Below are 21,612 nucleotides of genomic sequence, written 5' to 3'. Positions count from 1 at the left end.
AAACAGGACTTTGCTACTGTCCTGCCATGTGAATTGTAAGCCTACATCAAACTTTTTGTGTCTCATTTATTTATTCCCCTCATTTATTATTTATGTAGTTATTTTTTCACACACAACTACTGATATCACTCTTCTTGAGGAAGTACCCCTATACAAAATGCCTACTAGGCTATAAAATATTTCTCTTAAGGAAAAAGACAGAAGTCTACAGGAAGCAAAATCCTTTAAGTGATCCTTGAACGAATCTGGTTCTGTAAACTCCTTAGTTTCTCCTTTTATAAAAATGAAGTACCACTAGACAGGAGAAATATTTGTATTTGTTTGAGAGGTTTGGATAGGTGATGCCTTGCTACAAGTTGGTTACTGATAATATTAGCTAACGTTGGACATCAGTCCTCCACAAATCATCTCATGTCAAGCCAGACCGTTGAAGAGACAAAATGGGGGCATGCTATTCCAATAGGGAATGATTGATCGTACTGCAGCTTATTTTCAATTTGGGCTGTATCACACCAAACATCAAGGTAGTTGTTTAAAATAGTTTTGAACTTTTCATAATTCTAGCATCCTATTGTTTGATTTTCATAGAGCTCTACATTAAGATCGTGGGCTACAGAGTCATATAGACCTGAAATTGAGTTACAGTCCCACCATTATTAGGTACATAACTTTGGGCAAGTCAGTTCACCTCTCCCATCTTCAGTGTCATCATCTGTAAATGAGGACTTACAATAATATTCCCTTCAAGAGTTGTGGTCAGAATTAAAGGAGGGGATGCATGAAAAGCTTTGAATAGAGTCTGAGGAATAACATATACTGTCTATATATTCCTATTTTCAGTATCATTAATCTGATTCTGAAGTACAGAGTTCACACAAGTTGAAAAAAAAGACAAAAATGATTATGATAATCAGAATTACATTCTCCCTGAGTGTTTGGGAGGGGGGGAATCTCTCTCCTCTCCCCCTCTTTTTTTTGAACAGGTTTTTCATTCTCTCCCTTTTGTATTATGCCAAAGTACTCACATGCTGAGGACCTCTTTTCTCCTAGAACATATACCAGGTTAGATCCCCAATAGCCTTTGTACCCTTACAGGAGTCATCTAACTAAATGAGGCAGCAAAGACTAGTCATTGGCTACCTCAGTTATGATATTTTGGCAACACAGTATCTTGGCACCCCTGCTGGTAATGGGCTGACAGAAAGAAGTTGTATGGGAAAAGCATGAAAGCTTAAAATGCAAATGGACCTAGTCACAAATTCTTGGGATAGAAAGAGTTGGAAGGAAAATAGTTCTGCTGGATGTCAATTTGTATAGCAATAAACATGATCTTCTAGGATGCCATACTACTGAGGAGCAAAGCAAAAGTCTTTCCTGGGACTTACTTCAAAATAAACATTCACATTTGGTTTCAGTTGAAATTTATAATAGAGACTCAGGTTCACACAAGTAAAAGGAAGGTGGCTACAGTTTAGAGTGGATCTGATTTTGGACTCAATTAAATTTTTAAAGTAACATTTGTTATGTCATAGGATTTTTAGAAACAAAAAATAGCATTTGAAGGTACAAAGATTTGACTTCAACCATTTTTAAATAATAAACCAGCAGGCATATATACTGGTGCTCATTCATCTTTTAATGAGAAAATGATTATTGTCTCATGAATTGTAGCTTTCTTGTCTGGCACTAAATAATGCAACTTTACTGAGAAAATCAGGGCTCTGAGACACATTACAAACAGTTACAAATATAGCAGTTATATTACTCTAGTCCTTGCTAGCAGAAGTTTTCATTATAAATATGGGTATTAAGAGGTTCATCATTCCTATATGTACATGCTCTAATCTAATTCTTGACAGAACAGAAAAATGAACTCCTCTATATGTTAGTGAAGATACTTTCTTTTCTTTCAGTTTTCTTCTAGAGACAAAAAAAAAAAAAAAGCACATTTTTTTGAGAGCCTGTTTCTTGAAGACGAAGATGCTTTAGATTGAGACGGGAATGAAATCCCACCACTATGTAGAATCTGTACCTAGTTTTTAACTGCACAAGTACATTACTATTGCAGGAAATTCAAACAAAACAAATTCCCATCAGGCCTTTTCATTAAGGATCTAACCAAAAAACATCTGATTTCTTGCTTGAGTAAAGATAACTGATTGTAGAGCATTCTGCAAGTGTTTGAAGGGCAGACTGGACAATTGTTCTATACACAGACTTTTGGTAAGTAACCTGTTTTCTGGTCCATGTCTCATTCTTGCCTTCCATTACATCTGATGATTCAAAGTCCTGAGACTATCCTAAATTATTATCCAGATAAGCAGCTCCCTGATGTGGTCCTGAAACCAACAACATCTGCATTACCTGAGAACTCTACCCCACATTCTGAGGCTCTACCCCAGATCTACTGAACCAGAAACTATGGGGATGGGATCTGGCAATCTGTGTTTCAACAAGTATGCCAGGCAATTCTGATGCACATTGGCATTTGGGAACCACAGGTTTGGAGCAGATTAGTTCCTCTGAAGAACAGATCTTCTCTCTGTACTCTGGTTTTCTCTGCTCTGGGATAGTAACCTCCACTCTTCTATCTGCTCTCAACTTTTAAACATAGGTAAAGTCTGTGTTTTTCCTAATGACCTCATTCCTATTCACTTTATTTATGTGCTCTTATAGACTTTTCTTTCTTTTCTACCATTTTATTGGGGAATCAGGGAGGGAGAACTGACAGACATATGTTATTAAGCTACTGTCATTAGCCATAAGTCTCACATATTTGTACAGACACTTCCAAGGACATGTATATTTGTACTTAGTGCCTGCCCATTTATCTTTCCTAAAGTTGAAGTCACTAAAGGTTAATTTTGGTGTGTGTGTTTATGTGTGTGTATGTGTGAGCACACATACGCGCCCTTAAAAAGAGCAAGATTTTGCTTTAGGGTGAACAACTTTTTATTTCACTACCTTCCTATTTCACCTTTACTAATTACTTTTTTGGAGGGGAGTTAATTTTCTAGTTTCTTGAACTGAATGTTAATTTTTTTTTTTTTTTTTTTGCTGTCTAATAAGTGCATTTAAGTCTATAAATTAACCCAAAAGTACTACTTTGCCCAGCTCTCATTTTTGATATCTGGCTTATCACTTTTTTCTAATAAAATTTGAAGCTAAATTGGAATTTAGTGTGATTTATTAAAGAAAAGCTATTTGCAAAAGCTTTTCCTCTTCTTTTTTATTCCATCAAGAATATAGGTATTTAAATGGGTGGGAGAAACAATTAACTTTCAGGAATTTATTTGAAATATTTTTGTGCCTTAGTATTTTATTCAACTATGGTAACCCTTCTTTGTACATGTAAAAAGATTATGTAGTAAGCTTTGGAATACAAAATTCTACATGTATCTATTAGGCCAAACTCATTTATTATGTCATTCAAATCTTCTGTAGCCTTGACATTTTAGGTCTTTCTGATCTGTTGCATTCTGAGAGGCTTATGTTAGACTTCCATTATGATTATGAATTTGTTACTTTTCCACAAAATTTTGCTTTCTATATTTTAAACAATTTTGTTTAAAAAAAGTCTGTAATTATCTTATTGTCTGAGGGGACTGTATACTTTTTACTATGAATTTATTATTATTATTTTATTGCTTTACCTTGAGTTTCACTTGCTTGATAATAACTATACTCTATTTCCATTTTGAAATATTTGCATGATATATATCCTTTTTATTCTTTTATTGACCACCTTGCTGTCATGTCTCCAATAGACAGAATATAGACAGATATTTATTAACAGGATGACATTTATTGAATTAATAACATCTTTGGATTTCTTCCTATTTCTTACTTTCTGTCATCTATTATCCTTTATTTTTATTTTTTCCAGTTCTTATATTTGTTATTGATAGAGGGATTTTTAAATTTTTTTTCTTCTCTTGGTCTGAAAGTTATGTTTTATTGAAAATTGTCTACTTGTGGGGCACCTGGATGGCTCAGTCGGTTAAGCATCTGACTTTGGTCTAGCTCATGATCTTGCTATTCCTGAGTTCAAGCCCTGCATCGAGCTCTGTGCTGACAGCTTGGAGCCTGGATCCTGCTTCAGATTCTGTGTCTCCCTCTCTCTTTCTGACCCTCCACTGCTCGTGCTCTTTCTCTCTCTCGACAAACATTAAAAACAAAACAAAATAAAATTGTCTACATGTTACACTGAAGTTTTAACACATATTTTAAATATTTTTCTATAAACACTTAGAATCCTGGTGCATTTTGAGTTCTCTATTCCCACATCCTCCTCTGAATAGCCCACTTTACCCACAGCAACACCCATGTTGAGATTTTTCATTCTATATTATTTTTACAACTAACTCTTACACAACTCCACATTTTGTTTATTTCTTTGCCTATCACTGTTTACTGTGTCATATCTACCATTCTTTTTGATTCATTTTTCATTTTGTTGAAATATACCCTTCTCTTTCCAGGAGTTCTTGCATGTCTATTAATGATAGTTTGGCTGTGTTTAGAATTTGGAGTTCGAAGTAATTTTCTTTCTGAACTTTGATGTGCCTAAGTTGTGTTTTTTATTCATTCGGTTTTACTTTGAATGGGATTGCCAATATAAATATTCATACTTGAAGATTTATTAATTTTTACCATATTTTTATTTTCTATATTGCTCATTACCTAACAGATTTTTTTATTTTGTAAATGCCCTAATGAGAATATTATCTTGTCCTGACAAGAATATTAATAATACTTATACAATGTACTTCTATTTGTTCTGTTAATTTGATTCCTTCAGCTGTGAAAGGCTTTTGTTTGCTTGTTGAACTGGCACCTTTTCATGCAAGGTTCCTTGCTGGCCTACTTATGAATGCTATTTCTATAGGCAACCCAATACAGTATTGTTTTGGATGGGAAGAGAGGAGACAGCAAGGAGACGCAGTGTGATAACAGCTGAGTTTCTGGGTCAAATTCACAACCTGTTCCTTGTCATGTCACAAGACACCTGGGGCACTGCCCACCTCCCAAATTCATGCACCCACACGCTCTGTCCTCACTGGAAGCGGATTTCTTCCCTCCATGTTATCTGCTTTTCCTTACTTGAGCCTGTTAAGGCACACTTTTCTCACTTTAAAGATGGGGAAAACTGAAGTACAACGCGGCAAAGCAATTTGTTCTAGCATACCACTACCAGTGACAGATCCAAGAACAAAACTTAAATCTCCAGACTCTTGGGTCTATAGCTATTTCCTAGATCATGCCAAGCAGAGCACTTACCTTGGTCTGACTTGATTGACTCCACCTATATCACTGACCATTTGGAGAAAAGATTTTTAAAAAGTAAAAGCAAAAAGCATATCATTAGGGGAAAAGAGAAACTGACTATCTTTTGAAATGGTTTAAAGAATTTAATGTCGGGGCGCCTGGGTGGCTCAGTCGGTTAAGCGTCCGACTTCGGCTCAGGTCATGATCTCACGGTCCGTGAGTTCGAGCCTCGCATCGGGCTCTGTGCCTGCTTCAGATTCTGTGTCTCCCTCTCTCTCTGACCGTCCCCTGTTCATGCTCTCTCTCTGTCTCAAAAATAAATAAACATTAAAAAAAGTTAAAAGAAAAAGAATTTAATGTCAAAGGATAATGCAGGAAAAAAATATATTTTTCCCCATCAAATGAGATTAAACCAAAAGAATCCCAGAAGACAACATTTCACAGGGTGAATGTTAATGTCAGTAGCCACAAAGGTTAGCCAAGGTGTATGCTCCTGCTTCTCCTAGTGCTGCCACTTGCTTTGAGCAAACTGGGCCTCTGATCAGACCAAGGACATAGCTAAGCTGTGAAAATTCGATTGAATCCTCATGAAGCTGAAGCACTGGTGTGGAAAGTGACCCAACATAAGCAATCACTTAACGATGTCAGTGTCTTAAAAGGAAATTCTGCATGCCTGCACATGCACGCTAGAAAGAGAAAGAAAGTAGTCTAATCAGACTAGCTCTGTCATTTCAAAAACTGTTAGGAATAGAATATCCATGTGAAATTTCAGGCCTACAGTGAGTAATAGACAAACTCTAAAATGCTGAGCTGTTTTAGGGTAAGGGGACCATGGGATGACTTTACCTTAAAGATGCTTTATGATGCTCAAACATCATGTAATAATGTTGTGTCAGATAGCTTCTGCTGCATAACATACTATGCTAAAACTCAGTGGCATAAACAAAAATAAAGTATTTCATTCAAAGGTCTGCAGCAGTGTGGGCCACTCTGACCAATTTGACCTGGGCTCTCTCTTGAGTCTGCAGTCAGGGGTCAGGCTGACCTTGAGCTGGGGCACCTCAGCCCTTCCCACACTGAGGAGTGAATTTACACTGCTGCTATCATGATTTTAGGATGCCTTCTTTGTGGAGGATGAACAGTGAAATTTCATAGCCTATTAAAAATAAACCTGTAATTATTCTGCTTAAAAAATTCACTAAGAAAATGATGTAATGGTCTGTTTGAGATATCTTAAGTCACTGAGTTATAACTGCAGAGAATTTTATTTTCCAATAATTTCTTTCAGTTTTACTGCCAACTCTCTTCCCATGAATAATCTCTAAATCCGATTTCATGGTTGTCCTGTAATTTTTAGTTATTCACACTTGGTTCAGACCAACCTCCTATTAGAGCAAAGATTTTTCCCAACTCAAACCCACGAAGGCCATCAGATCTTTGGTAGTAGAACTTCACTCTCTTCTTTCCTCCTTGTACTTTTCCTCTGGTGTTAGTATGGAGAGAAGGCAGGGAGATGATCCATATCCTGACATGTCTTAGCATGGCACATGCTGGCCCAAACACTCTTCCCTTACACAAACAACCACACTTCAGTAGTGCTAAAGTTCCTGTTGCTTTTTTTCCCGTGGTCAGCCCACCTGATCAAACTGTGGTCTATGAAGTAGAAGTGGGAAGGAAGAGGTCTCAAGATCCTGCTCGCACTGGATTCAACTCCAAGGTATTTCCTTTAGAAATCTGAAAGTATCTTCAAAAGTCAGCCCTCACCCTGCCACCATATTACATGTAGGAGTCCCCAGAGAGCTTACAGCCACCCCTCCTCATCCAATCTATGATCTGCAACCTTTCCAAGTCCATTCTTGGGAGTCATAAAATACTGAAAAGAGCCAATTCATGCCTCCTCCATTTTGCTTTATTATCTCACTATCTTTGCTTAGTGTTCCTGCCTCCAGAATCAGAACAAGTTTGCAAGTCCTATTGCTTAAGAGACAGTAAATGGGAAACCAGTGTCCATGTCTTACTGATACCCACAAACCTTATGAGGAAACCTTTTATTATCCATTCCCTTTAGCTTTGGAGAAGAGACCAATACATTTCTGCTTCTCTTACCTTTAGCAAAGTAAGAGGAGGTCAGGGCCTCTAACAGTTATCTCCTGGCCCCTCTCCAGTTTTCTTTATACAAAAAGAGGATGAGTAAACAGTGGGAAAAGCAGTGGTTGGGAAAAGGTGTTTATCTCTGATTCTGTTCAAATGGCACTTTTCAGCAAGCCCTTTGGGAAGGTAAATGGAACCCCAGCATGATGTTCTCTCTGAATTTAGAATGCAGAATACATAGTGACCTTTGCTCTCAGCTGTGAGTTCCCAATACTGCAAAGTTAAAAAAGATTGCATAGGCATTTTATACCATCATGCTATACAGATGAGCCTTTAATAGAGGTAAATATTAAAAAAGAGTCCCAATTGTAACTTCCCCATTGCTGTGAATAGAAATCTTATTTCATCTTCCGTGGCCATTTTTCTTTATCCTTGTTATAGATCACTCTTCTTTTTTCTCCTCCTCCTCCTCCTCCTCCTCCTCCTCCTCCTCCTCTTCCTCCTTCTTCCTCTTCTTCTTCTTCTTCTTCTTCTTCTTCTTCTTCTTCTTCTTCTTTTTCTTCTTCTTCTTCTTTTGCAAATCAAAACAATTTATTGTAAGAGTTTAACAGTATCTTTATAGGCATCGATTAGTTTAAATATCACAGTTCATTCTCTTCCCTTCAGCACTAAGAAAATTGATGTGATGGCCTGTCTGAAGTTGGTTTCCTCTATTGGTCTTTTATCTGACAAGACACCTTTGGCAAAGTAATGACAAAGGCTCATCAATATGCTACTTTTCATCTGCCTGACACTGAAATCAATGGACTGCACAAGAAGTCCCTCTATCAGCATTGTCAGAAATGATCACCGTGCTGGACAGAGCATGCTACCTGATTTCTCTGAGCACTCATTCATTCCTGAAAGCTTTCTCTGGGCTGTTACAACAGTGACCCTGCTTAGAGGTCAGAGATAAAGATGTTGTACAATCAAAGGATGCTCAGTAAGTCTGAACAGGGTAGACTCTCTCACAGTGTGAGATGATATAATGGTCTGCATATCCGGCCCCTGGGAGAAATCACATTCCCCATCTCTGGGACATGTGACCTACAAGATCTGCATTTGCGGGCCTGGAAGCCCTAATTTGTCACAAGTGACAGCTGGGGATAGAGAGTTACACTCAGCACCAAGGAGAGAACTTATCCAAGCAAAAGTGGTTGGGTTGGTATCATCAGTTTAAAAAAAAATTAACGTCTCCAATCAAAAATTTAAAAGTAATAAAACATAGGCATGTTTATATAAATATTTTGGTATGATTAGCCAATAATAATAATTCAGTAGAAGAAAACAATTTCTCTTTTAACATAGTTAACATATTCAGATCACTTTCAATCATCATCACATTTATCACAGAGAACACTGAATTCTATTAGCAATCGTAAACCTCATAGAATTAGGTCTCCCTGACTTGGAAGCTGCTGGGCTTACGCTCATCCTAAAAGAGTAATGTCTTAAGAACTTTCAGCTTTCCCTTGGAACTGTAACCCAAAGTAGAAGAAAAATTAAAGACTGTTGACTTCAGAGGCTGACATCCAAATTACTCTGACTACTGAATATCTAAATCATCAGGCCAGTTGGCTGTCTTCTGCTTGAAGAGATGCAAAAACATCATGCCCTAAAAGGCAAGAAGTTCTTTTACAAAAACAAAACAAAACAAAACAACAAAATAAATTTTGCCTACTTAAAGTGCACTTTCTTTTGTTCCTCATACTGGCCAGCAGTTACACCCTGTTTCCCACCCCGCCAAACAATTGCTTATTGTAAAGTACCAATATGACTCTTGAGATGTTTTTCCCCTCCTCTCCTTGTACCCATCAATGGTGAAATGTGATGACATGTGATGACAATATATGAAATCCGGGAAAGCTGTGAAGGTATGTAGGGAACTAACAGATGCAGAGACAACTGTCAAGAATTCCTCTGAGGAGTTAGGTGGGGTGTACTTCAATGGCCAAGAAAAACCTAAAGCAAAATTGACTGGAAAGAGAACGTGTGGGTGCAGGAAGGCAAACTCTGCAGCAACGCTGGTCACAATGTCAAGGGACAGGTATTCCCTTAGAAGTAAATATCCTGTAAAACCCCCAAAAGCATAGTCAAAGCACAGCTACAAAGTCCAGAAGAGAGGGAAGGAGAAACAGCAGCCCTATCAGGTCTAAGGAAAGAAGCAAGACGTTAAATGAGTCAAGCAGTCAGGACTTAGATTAGAAGCAAGTAAAAAGTGGAGTAGATGAGTTCACTTCTGAGATTCACCTGTGACATTACAGACAAGGCATTTACCTCAACATAACAGTGAAAGGAGAATAAAAAGTAGCAAGAATTACTTCCTATAAGTCAAGTAAGTATTACTTTCTCCTTCTAGCTGGTAGGATACTAACCAAGAGCTGCATAATCTGAAAACCTTGATGTTGCCTCCAAGATTGTGTAGATTCTCCCAGAATATGATGTGAGTGAGACTTTTGTTGGCGCTCAACAGCCACTTCTTTGCTACCAGACACAGCTGGTTTCATTGGCAATCCGACAGAAACCCACACGTAGAAGGACCCTGCACTTGGTTTAATGCTCTGTTGTCTCCATCTTCAAATTTTTAATAACTTTCAAACAAGGAGCCCCACATCTTTACTTTGTGCTGAGCTCCGTAGATCTTCAAATGTATTCTCCCTCCTCCAAGTAGCCAAGTCCTCCTGTAGAGTCTGGCCCCTCTGCAGCACAGAGTGGTTTTTATCTGTCTGAGCCGCACACTGTGGTCTCATTCCACCTGCCAGTAAATTGGTGGAGGTCTAGGTATAAGATTCTCATTCAAACAAATGAGAACCAAGAAATAAGCTGGGAGGTTTCTCGAAAATCTTTTCTCAGTCTTAAAAAGGGACACCGGAGGAATGTTCCTTTTGTTCCTGTCTCAGGGTATCAATGAATGAGGCTATTAGCATAAACCATGATTCTGACTGCCTCCCCCTCCCAGCACTACTGTAATGAGAGCTACTTCAGTAGCCCACTAAGCCAGCTCCATATTTCCACTCTCATCCTTTACAGTCAATTCCCCATAAAGGAGGCAGACTGTTTCCTTTACAAACGTAAATCATGTCAGCTACCTGCTCAAAACTCTCCAAAAACTTCCCACCTTAGGATAAAATTCAAGATTCTAATCATAGCCTATAAAGGCCCTTAGGATCTGACAGTTGCTACCTTGGGAATTTTATTGCCTATAAATCTCCTTGCTCACTCCTTTCCAGCCACCCTGGCCTCTGTGCCTCTGTGGCCTCTCAAACACACCAACCACACCCTACTCAGAGACCCTGCCCCAAGAAGTTTCCATGCCACACCACCTTCCTTCATTCAGGCCCTTCCTTGTAGCCAAAGACTTCCTGGACAGCCATTTATAAAGGAGCAGCCCCTCCACCCTCCTTTATTACCACACACAGCTGCATTGTTCTTCACAGAACTTTCAACTACTGGAAATCATTTCTTCCCATCCCTTTTCTCAATCTCCCATTAGAATGTAAACTTGATAAAGGCAAAGAATTTGTCTCTTCTCTAATACTACAGTGGGAAATCTATTTGGAATGCACAGCCAAATGATTCCACTGTGTCCACATAGTCCCATTAAATTTCCAACACCTGGGAACGTTGGCACCTAATATTCACTAGATAAAGAACTGTGGGATAAATGAATTAATGTTATGCCCAGAACTACCACAGTCATCCTGTGACCTTAAATAAATTTCTTGACATGTGGTGGGAGGTGGAGCAGAAAGAACCCAGCTCCACAGTGAAGTCCTTGAGCTGTGGGGTTCGTCAATCAAGCACAGCCCTACCTCCTACTTGCTATGTGACACAGTAAGTTGTTAACGTCACTTTGATTTGGACTTGCTGCTTACTCGCAGCTGAGAATATCCTAACTGATACATAATTCTAACCTTCTAGAAAATTCTGCCTTTTTAAATTCTGGAATATAAGATCTAAGAACACTTTTTTTTCTTCTCTCATATCTCATACAATTTGGATAAATTCAGCTAAATGGTTTATGACTTTTAGGACTAACTTGGTAATACTAATCACATATTTTACCTACCATGATCTACTTTATAGGCATTTGAATTCCCCCATGCAGGTAACAATGCAAAAATATTTTCTCGTGCAACTAGGCAAAACTGAATATAAAATTTGCTATAATGAAAAAAATGAAAACAACAACAACAGAAATCCCCCCCGCAGAGAGAAGAACAATACCCAAAACCTTGTTTTCCAGATACTGGTCTTTAAATATCTTTCTAATAAAAATGTTTGAACCTCTTAGAAACATTCAAGTAGAAAATGCTATGGAAGTTGACTTTATAAGAGAAAAAAGGATGTGTTACAGAGATATGCAAAAATTTAAGTCATAAACACATTACATCCTTCAGAAATGTCTCCCACATTCTCAAACATATGAGGCTACTTTCCAAGAATTCAACCTTGGAATTCATAATATTTCCCCATGAACTCACTGCTAATTAACTTTAACTGTATTATTATCATTTGGAATTAGTTCTTCATTTATCTGTTGACTGTTTACTTTATATTGGACTTGAAGGCACTGGGGAGATGAATACAAAGAGATAATAGTTTCTATTCTCTGGGAATAGCTTAGGGGAAGACCTCCTGAAAGCCTTTATAGTCTGCATATAGTATATACATCATAACAGGTGCTAAGACCTCTTCCCAATTCAGAGACCTGTGGAGTCCACTGCAAACTTCCTCACCCACACTCTTGAGGCCTGGACAGTGACCTACAGTCCCAGAATCTGCCAGTAGAACACACTGTAAATGATGTGACTATTTATATAAATGGTACCCTCTAGAGTTGGGACAGTACCTTGGGATACTACATGCCTTGGATAGGCACCAGCCCATCCCAGCTGTACCTAGCTATGCCACCAGAGATACATTCGCAAACTTATGACCAACTTATTCCACTGACTCTCGCACTATTGTCATTCTTGATCAGCAGCTAAAGCGAGCGTCTCTCTCGTGTGCTCTTTCCTGTTCCTTAATCTTTTCTAATATCGTTCTGTCCCTCTTTTACCCCTATGCTATGGGTTGAATGGTGACCCCATACACACACACACACACACACACACACACACACACACACACTAAAACGGATGTTTAATTCCTGACCCTGGCACCTCATAATGTGGCCTTGTTTAGAAACAGGGTTGCTGCTGATGTACTTAGTTGAAATAAGGTCATACGGAAGTAGAGTGGGCCCTAATTCAATATGACTGGTGTCCTTATTTAAAAGAACACCTTGTGAAAAGAGAGAGACACAGTGAACACCATGTGAAAGTAAGAAGAGATTAGGGTGATATATCTATGAGCCAAGTAACAGCAAGGATCACCAGCAAACACCCGAAGCTGGGGGAGAGGCATGGAATAGATTCTTCCTTATATCCCTCAGAAGGAACAAACCCCACTGACACTTTAATCTTGGATTTCTAGCCTCCAGAACCATGAAACAATAAATTTCTTCTACATAAGCCACCCACTCTGTAGTATTTGGTTATGCAGCCCTAGAAAACTAGCATACCCTATCTGTTGCTCCCATTCTCATAATTTTAGGTGTAACCTCTGGAACCCCCATTTCATGTTAAATAAGCTATCCAACATCTTGGTTTTCTTCACCAAATGATCTCTTCTGGCACTCTCTTGAGGATGGTGCTTTACATGTGGCTCTCTCAAGTACTACTCATCAAGTACGAAGCATTCTCTGGCTTCTTGTTGCTATTTCCAGGGATAGTTGTCTCCTGTATTGTAAAATTCCTTCTTGCTCTGCAGAGGAAGCCACTGGCTATCTTCTACCCAGCCCCTGTTACTATTACTTTCCAACCATTCCATCACAGTCACAGATAAATGTGACACCTGCTTCAAACTCTTCATATTCACCCCAAATCTTGCCTTCGTTTCTGGCATCTTCTACAGCCACATGAATAAGCCACCAAACTTCTTAACCCAACCACACACTGTTACTGATTGCTCTCTTCAAATCCGGTCGTCTCTGTCCCCGGCTTCACTCACCGATCCTTGGGTGCTTTGTCTGACCTGGATCTGCTCTACATACATACCCTTAAATCCCAATATGCCAATTATATCACAACCTCCTAGACTTTGTTTTTCTCACGGTCTCTTTCCTGCCAAATTTTCTCCCTTCTTTTGGCTTCATAAAGATCTCTCAGCCCTTAGTGCCTCCACATTCTCCCAGATGATTATACCCTTCCTGGCTTTACCCTCCCATGTGGAGCAGATCTCTTCATTGATCACCAACAATCTCTCTTCCATAAAAGTAGAATATGAAAGTACATATAGTTCTTGGGATAAACCATCAAAGATGTGTGTGAGAGAGACCAACAAAGACAGAAGGATGGAAAGAAGGAGAGACCATTGATAGAACGCTAATGGCTCAGTTAATTGGGCCACAATAAATTTTTCAATTTATTTCAGAGTAGTAGTTATTTACCTCACTTAAAATTTGTGTTATACCACTTACTTGCTTGTTGTTCTTCGATTGTTTTCCATCAATTATAGAACTGAGTTCTTTAGACTGTCTTCCTGGACTGGTAATAATTTGATCTTGTCTACCCCTCCAGATTCATTTTCCACATTTTCCACATTTTCATTTCCCTGCTCTCACATAGTACAATTTGAAAGCTTCCTGATTTTAGATATGCTTCTGCCTACAATCTTATTTTTTGCTTCTTTATGTAATCCCTTAATGGGGTCCCTATCACCACCATCTCTGGTGAACTCCTAAGTATCCTTCAAAACTCACTGATGATCGGGTATCACTTTCCTATCCTTCAAATTGGATAGAATTTATAAGTCCTATCTTTAAAACACTTCTTCATTTTGTACACTCTTCTACAATTGTACTGATTCTCATTTTTAGTTTTTCCCCATGTATCTTCATGATAGTGCAGTTTCTCAATCTCAGCACTACTGACATTTTAGAGGAGTTAAGTCATTATTGTAGCTAGTTGTACTATATACTATGGGATGCTTAGTGGCATCCCTGGCTTCTGCCCCCTAGATTCCAATAGCATCTCTCCAAGTTTGGACAATCCAAAATATCTCCAGATACGGTCAAATGCCCCTTGGAGGATAACACTGCCCCAGTTATTTTTTTTAACCTTTGTTTGTTTGTTTATTGGTTGGTTGATTGAGAGAGAGAGAGAGAGAGAGAGAGAGAGAGAGAGAGAATGTGAGCAGGCGAGGGGCAGAGAGAGAGAGGGAGACACAGAATCTGAAGCAGGCTCCAGACTTTGAGCTGTCAGCACAAAGCCCACCACGGGGCTTGAACCCATGAACGGTGAGATCATGACCTGAGCCAAAATCAGACCCTCAACCAACTGAGCCACCCAGGCGAACATTGCCCCAGTATAGTGTAAGCCTCTCCAGGATTGTACCTAGTCTATTCCATCTTATTAAACTCAGAAACTAACACAGCATCTGGCTCACAACATACATTCAGGCAATGTTTAATGAAGTGATCCGAACCACAGAAAGTATGACACTGCTCTAGCAAAATGCCAGAGACTGCCCAGTGTCAACAGCATTCTTTAGTTATTTCTAAATAAAGATAGTTTCTAGTTAAAAATGATGTTTCACTACTAAGAAAAACAAAGGAATTCCGGTTTTGTTTTCTTTTTCTAAAAGCAAAGGGCATATTTGAAAAAGTCTTCTGAGCACCGGGACCCAAGGGCTGTTTTTGACTATGTATTTATTGAGACCTTCTGGGCTCACTCCCTGCTTGTCTGTTTCCTCACCCTCTTGAAGCCCACTCTGCCAGTCTTCACCTCCCCAGCAGTTTCATTCCCGTGTCTTACACATACAGCACTGGGGTAGAGCCCTCGGTAGGCCCTCACAGCTGCTCAGAAGCAAGCCTTCAGCAAAAGTGAATGGCTCCCGTGGAGGAGGGCCAAGTCCATTGTCTGTCTGCTTTCTGTGCCAGGGCGTTTGGCTCCTGTTTACTGGGCTTTTATCTGCATTTATCTTTTCAACCAAATGAATTTAAATTATGTCTTTATCTTTTACTACTGAGGCGGCCTAAATCCCCCTTCTATCTTAATAGGACTTCCTACTACAGCCCATTTTCTTCTCTAAGAGAGGGTTATAAATACTAGAGATGGGAAATGGACTACTTCTAGGAAAATCATGTGAGTCCAGTTTGGTGCATGTGGGAAAGGTTCAGACTTCCCAGCACCACAGGGTAGGACTCAAAGAGAATATTTTATATTTAAAACAGAAGGTAACTTATGGCCTTTCTCCCACCTGCTAAATGGTAGGCCTTGCCTTCTTCTGTTTGAATAGTAAATTATGGAAAGACAAAGAGACTCTAGAAAACTCAGCATGGCAAAACCAAAAGGGGATTGTTGTTTTTTTTGCTTTTGTTTTTGTTTTTTTCCTTAAAACAACTATACAAATTAGAAGAGAAGATAAATCCTTCACCAGAAGCTGAGGGACCACTGTGACAGAACAGTGCTATCTTCATCCAATTCTGTTTGCTTTTGCTTTCTCTGCCTTGGGCTTTGTGAAAATACAAAGCATTGATTTTGTGCTCTTCTGTTTAAAACTATTATGGCAGACAACGTAGGTTGGCTATCCCACTTCCCATTCCCAACTCCCTTCTGAGTCCCTTCTCCCTTGTCCTGCCTCTAACTAAGAAGCTGGCAAAACTGAATACTCACTTTCCCAGCTTCTCCTGAAGCTTGCACAGACGTGTGGTCTATTCTTGCCCAAATAGGGATTCTAGGAAAGTGCCTTCCTGATATAAAGACAGTTGTTTCTTATGCCGCCTCTTTCCCCTTCTTCCTGCTTTGAATGTAGACATGTTTCTGGAGCTACAGTCACCATCTTAAGACTGTGAAGCATCTCTTCCATCAGTAGGCAGCTCCACCATGCTGCCAAGTGAGAAGAATGAATCTCTTTCTCTAAACCTGGTAGACAACTGCTCTGCTGTTTGCTATTCATTATAAAAGCATTTATAATGAAAATAGCTGTGTTTATATTCCTGTCAAGTCACTATGAAAATAAATGTGTTTGGTACACCCCTTCTCTCTTCCCTATGCATTTTCAACCAAAATCCATCAGGATACAGTGTGGTTAGTCCAAAATCTGCCTGTCACTGAGTATTAATCTAAGCCAATGATGACATTATAGCCCAAGTTAGTTCCAGAAGACAGGCTGAAAATCTAGGTCACAGTCGTTGGATGCCTGGCTTTCATGTAGCTAACGTTTACTGAATGCTTATTAGGTACTAAACACTCTTTAAGTGCTGCTTTAAATGAACTAACTCACTTAGTGTTCATAAGAACCTATGAGATAGGTCCCAAGATCATACTCATTTTAAAGATGAGGGAACAGGAGCACCGGGGTGGCTCAGACGGTTAAGCATCCGACTTCGGCTCAGGACATGATCTCACGGCTTGTGAGTTCGAGCCCCGTGTCGGGCTCTGTGCTGACAGCTCAGAGCCTAGAGCTTGCTTTGGATTCTGTGTGTCGGCCTCTCTCTGCCCCTCCCCCGCTCACACTCTGTCTCTCAAAAATAAATAACCATTAAAAAAAAATTTTTTTTTTAAAGATGAGGGAACAAAGACACAGAGTAACTAACTTAGCCAAGGTTATCTACCTAATGAGCAGCACATCGCTATTATCTACATGGCTTGGACTTTCTGAGTCTATAGAGTACGTATCCCAAAGAATATCCTGAAGAATATCCTTGAAGAAAAAAAGCAGTGCCATTCTACATATATTGGGAAACAGATGAATTTCTGTTTGCATCTTTTAGAGAGTATCAGAGTTACTACCCTATAAGATAAAAACAGCTATAAAGGGAAAGGTGATTCTGCCCACATCATTCAGAGCGAAAAAGTCCATTTATGTGAAATAATATTAAATACTAATATGAATAAAAATAACAATAACCACTAACCTCTATCGTGAGCTTATCAATTGTCAGGCACTTTGCTAAGTAATTTTATGGCTCTTTCTACTCAATTCTCAGAATAATACAGAGGAAGTAAGCTGCCAGCCCCCAAAGCCATTGCTTCCCCCTCCTCTTTGCTGTCTAAGTCCCAATATTTTTTAATGTATTTACCTCCCTCTTGCCAAGAGCTCAGAGAAGTCTATTCCATCCCTAGCCCCAGGGGAACAATCATGATTGGTCTCTGTCAACAATCTCTTTTGCCAGCTGTTGATTTGAGATAGGCATATTCTTCCTTGAGAAGCTGTAAACAAGGAGAAATAAGGGGTAATCTACTGGGAATTTCTGGGAAAGATCTCCCTTACTAGTCAAAAGAAGCACCAGGAGGAAGTGCCATGTCATGCCAGTAACTGAAGCAGTCATCTTGCAACTATTAGTTAGAAGCCTAAACACCAAGCCAAATTGCTAAGCATGCCAGGAAAAAAAGAGAGAAAGGTAGAAATGTGGGTACCCAGTGACAGTGTTAACTGCTGAGTTAACCCTTAAACTGTCTTCCCTCTACACTTCTTACTCTATGAAACAGCAGACCCTTTGGGTTATAAAATATACCAAATAAGTTCCATTATTATCCCCATTTTAGAGCTAAGGAAACTGAGGCACTGAGTGTGGAAACAGGTATTCAAACCTGGGGCAATCAAAACACCATCACCACCAGCATCTTCAAAACCTCCCAGCTTCCTGTTGCTAGCTCCCAAAGCCCACTTTCTTTTTTTACACCCAGTAAGGAACATTTCAGTAACGAATTTTTGAGCCATCGTCCTGTTCTCTGAACATCCAAGTGATGTTTAGATTAGCAGACTACAAAATGGTTTCAGAAAAAGCTTTGTCCTCTCCAAATTAGAATGTAAGACCCGAAGTGCTGATGAAACACATACCTAGGCAGTGGTATTTATAAGAAGTAACTAGAATAAATATGTAGAGTTATGTAGAGTTGGGCAGCTTTTCCATGCCTAACTTCTACTACATCCTTTCCTCATGCTCCCCAGATCCTTCCCAACAAGGGTACTTGCCTTTCCCCAAACACAGGACACTTTTCATTGAACTTATCCCTTGCTCAGGTATTTCTTCTGGGACTGCTCTCCCCCCAGCATGCCAGTCTAGACCTTACCCTTCTTTGGAGCCCAGTTTTAACACCCCAGCTCCGAAATCTGCCCCCATTACAGTTGGTTCCCCTCTTAATTGTACCACTACAGTATTTTATCTTATTATCCCACTGAATATTGTTTTAATTTGTATTGTAAGTATATGTCTGCCTTCCTTGCTCAGATGAAAAATGGTCTCCATGGTGTACCAAAGGCCTTCTACCACATACCTCAAATTGGGATTTGGACTTTTTTAGAAAAATCAAAGTTCTGATTCCTACAACATTAATGGAGAATTTTTATGAATAAAAATACAGCCTATTCTTTCTAAAATGAAGCCATTCTTTTTTTTAAAAAGTAATCTCTATGCCCAATGTGGGGCTTGAACTCATGACTCTGAAATCAAGAGTCACATGCTCTACCGACTGAGCCAGCCAGGCACCCCCATTCATTCTTTCGTAATTAACATTTTTAAATTGCCACATTAAAAAATTTTTTAATGTTTATTTATTTTGAGACAGAGAGAGCATGACTCGGGAAGGTGGGGGGCAGGGAGAGAGGGAGACAGAGAATCTGAAGCAGGCTCTGTGCTATCGGTGCAAAACCCGACCTGGGGCTCAAACACAAAAACCATGAGATCATGACCTGAGCCAATGTCAGACACTCAACTGACTGATCTACCCAGGTGCCCCTAAATTGCTACATTTTTCTTTCAATTTTAGAGATACCAAAAGAGAATAATTTTGTTAACTATTACCCTATGTAAAATTAGGATTTTCAAAGGACTTTCCAGGATTTGTTTCCTTTTTTCTACCTTTCCTGCCCCCTCACCCTTCTATTTAGTGATACAGAGAAAGGATACAGGTTCTGGGTGGTGAATAGAATAAAAAAGGTCCTTTAAGAACTATACTAGGACAGGGGGAAGAAATGAACTCTTTCATGACAGTAACTCTCTGACAGCACAGAGAAGTTGAGAGAAGCACTCAACTGTCAAAGAAAACTATTTAAGGAGCAGGGGCCTGATATCAAACCTGGACACATAAAGCTTTATAGCCTAATAAAGTAGGCTATCTAAGAGAAAGACCCAGATTATTGCAGTTATATGAGCCACAGAGCAAAGTAAAAAGAACATGGCAACTGATGACAACTAGAGCCAATCTGACCATAAAGAACAACTTTTCTAAAAACAATGACCACCAGTCCGGTCAGCTTTGTAAGTCACACTGAGTTCACTTATGTTTTCACAGACTGCAGCATTTCTCTATTTGTGAAGAATATTTCTCCTGGAGTTCGTGTCCTCTTGCTTCCATATTCCTCTGCTGCCATGATCTATCCCTATTTGCACTGTCAGCTACTTAATTAGAGAACTAGAATGCAAGAGGGAGGAAACCAACACTTATAAACTTAATACCCACTGTGTGTCAGAGGTAGGCTATATTTCTCATGTAGTCCCCAACACAATCCCGTGATGTGTCATTGGATCCATTTTTCAGAAGAGATATTTGACCCATGAGTTCACCACCCCATGAATCATGTACTTCAGGCACCAGGGCCTCTGGCTAGATGTGGCACACACCTGGTCACAAATGGAAGTATGATGAGTGTTCATATGCTGAGCAGAATGATGCCGTATATAAATGACTGAGAACTTTACAGTCCTCGACTGCTATTTGAAAAAGAGCAAAGAAAGTAATTCTTACCAAACGTATGTTCCTCATGGCAAAACCAGGAAATGGCCAATGTCAAAACTTTTTTTTTTTTTCCTAAAGCTACAAATAAATATAGCTGGTATGGATACTATTGGTCTTAGGATTTTGATAAAGTTCAAAGATGAAAATGGAGAACCTTTAGTCAATATTTATTTACCTTTAATAATTCCTAAAGGATGCTACTGATCAATTACAAGAGTGACCACTTAGAACAAAAGGAACACAGCAGGCCTTTAAGACTTATGTCAAACAGGATAGGTTTGTGGAACCTAAAATAAACCCATCACTTAAGAATTACTTATGGGAGGGGTGCCTGGGTGGCTCAGTCAGTTAAGTGTCTGACTCTAGATTTCGGGTCTGGTCATGATCTCACAGCTTGGTTTGTGACATCAAACCCCACGTCGTGCTCTGCACTGACAGCATGAAACATGCTTGGGATTCTCGCTCGCTCTTCTCTCCCTACCTCTCCTCTACTCAATTAATAAATAAACATTAAAATAAAGAATAAACATTAAATAAATAAACATTAAAAAAAAGAATAACCTTTGGGAAAGGTCATTGTTTCTGTAAGAGTTTGAGGTAAAGACATTATAATCATTTCATTCACAGTGTATGTGATCCATCTAAAACCTTCGACTCTACTGAGAGGAATGAATCAAGATGAAATTCGAGGAGGGCTGTCAAGGCTTAGAAAAACTGGAATTGGGTGTATTCAGTTAAATCACCAAGGAAGTCAGGGACTCAGAATTTTAAAGTACAACAAGATCTTGAAAATTACCTAATTCAATCCCTAATCATATGAGTTCGGAAATTATAGTCCAGGGATGGTTCTAGAGCACCAGATTCTTGACACCCAGGCCAGCATTCTCCTCCTACTTTATGAAGTTCTATAACACATCAATTAGAATCAGGAATGAAATATATATAACATATTATACTGTATATTTACTCTCCACAAGTAGTTGTAGATTAGAACAAAAATTACCTCAAGCTTCCCCAGGGCCAGATCAGAGCTGCCCTCAACATGTAAATACGAATTACAAATCCCAAAATGAGGTTATTCTAAAGGAATTCTAGAGTAAGTTCATCAAAAAGTGTACAGAAAATATGCCAGGAGACAGAATTCTAATCTCTAAATAAAATGTTAGTCCCTCTGCAACAGAAATACAATGTACAATTTTATTTATTCTTGTTCAAGAAAAAATAAAACACACCTAGAGAATTCTGGAGACCATGTGTAAAGTTAACACAAGTACACTTATTCTCATAAATCCTCAATTCCTCACTAGAGGAGGAGGACTCCTTCGAATTGGGTGAGGTAAGAACAAATAAAAGGAAGTATTACTTTACTCAGAAAATAACAAACACGTGGAGCTCATTACCACAAAAGAAGTACAGGCAAGGAATA

The 21,612-nt window shown here is 39.1% G+C and overlaps 1 protein-coding gene across 2 annotated transcripts in view; it reads right to left on the bottom strand.

The window, feature by feature from the left end:
* The window catches only part of TTC29 (tetratricopeptide repeat domain 29), a 431,955-nt gene that overhangs the window by 387,467 nt on the left and 22,876 nt on the right, over positions 1 to 21,612 (bottom strand). The window lies entirely within an intron of this gene.

This window comes from Herpailurus yagouaroundi, unplaced genomic scaffold (genome assembly GCF_014898765.1).
Source record: "Herpailurus yagouaroundi ecotype Mexico unplaced genomic scaffold, PumYag 28, whole genome shotgun sequence".
NCBI classification, from domain to species: domain Eukaryota; kingdom Metazoa; phylum Chordata; class Mammalia; order Carnivora; family Felidae; genus Herpailurus; species Herpailurus yagouaroundi.
This window is presented reverse-complemented; position numbering and strand designations above follow the sequence as displayed.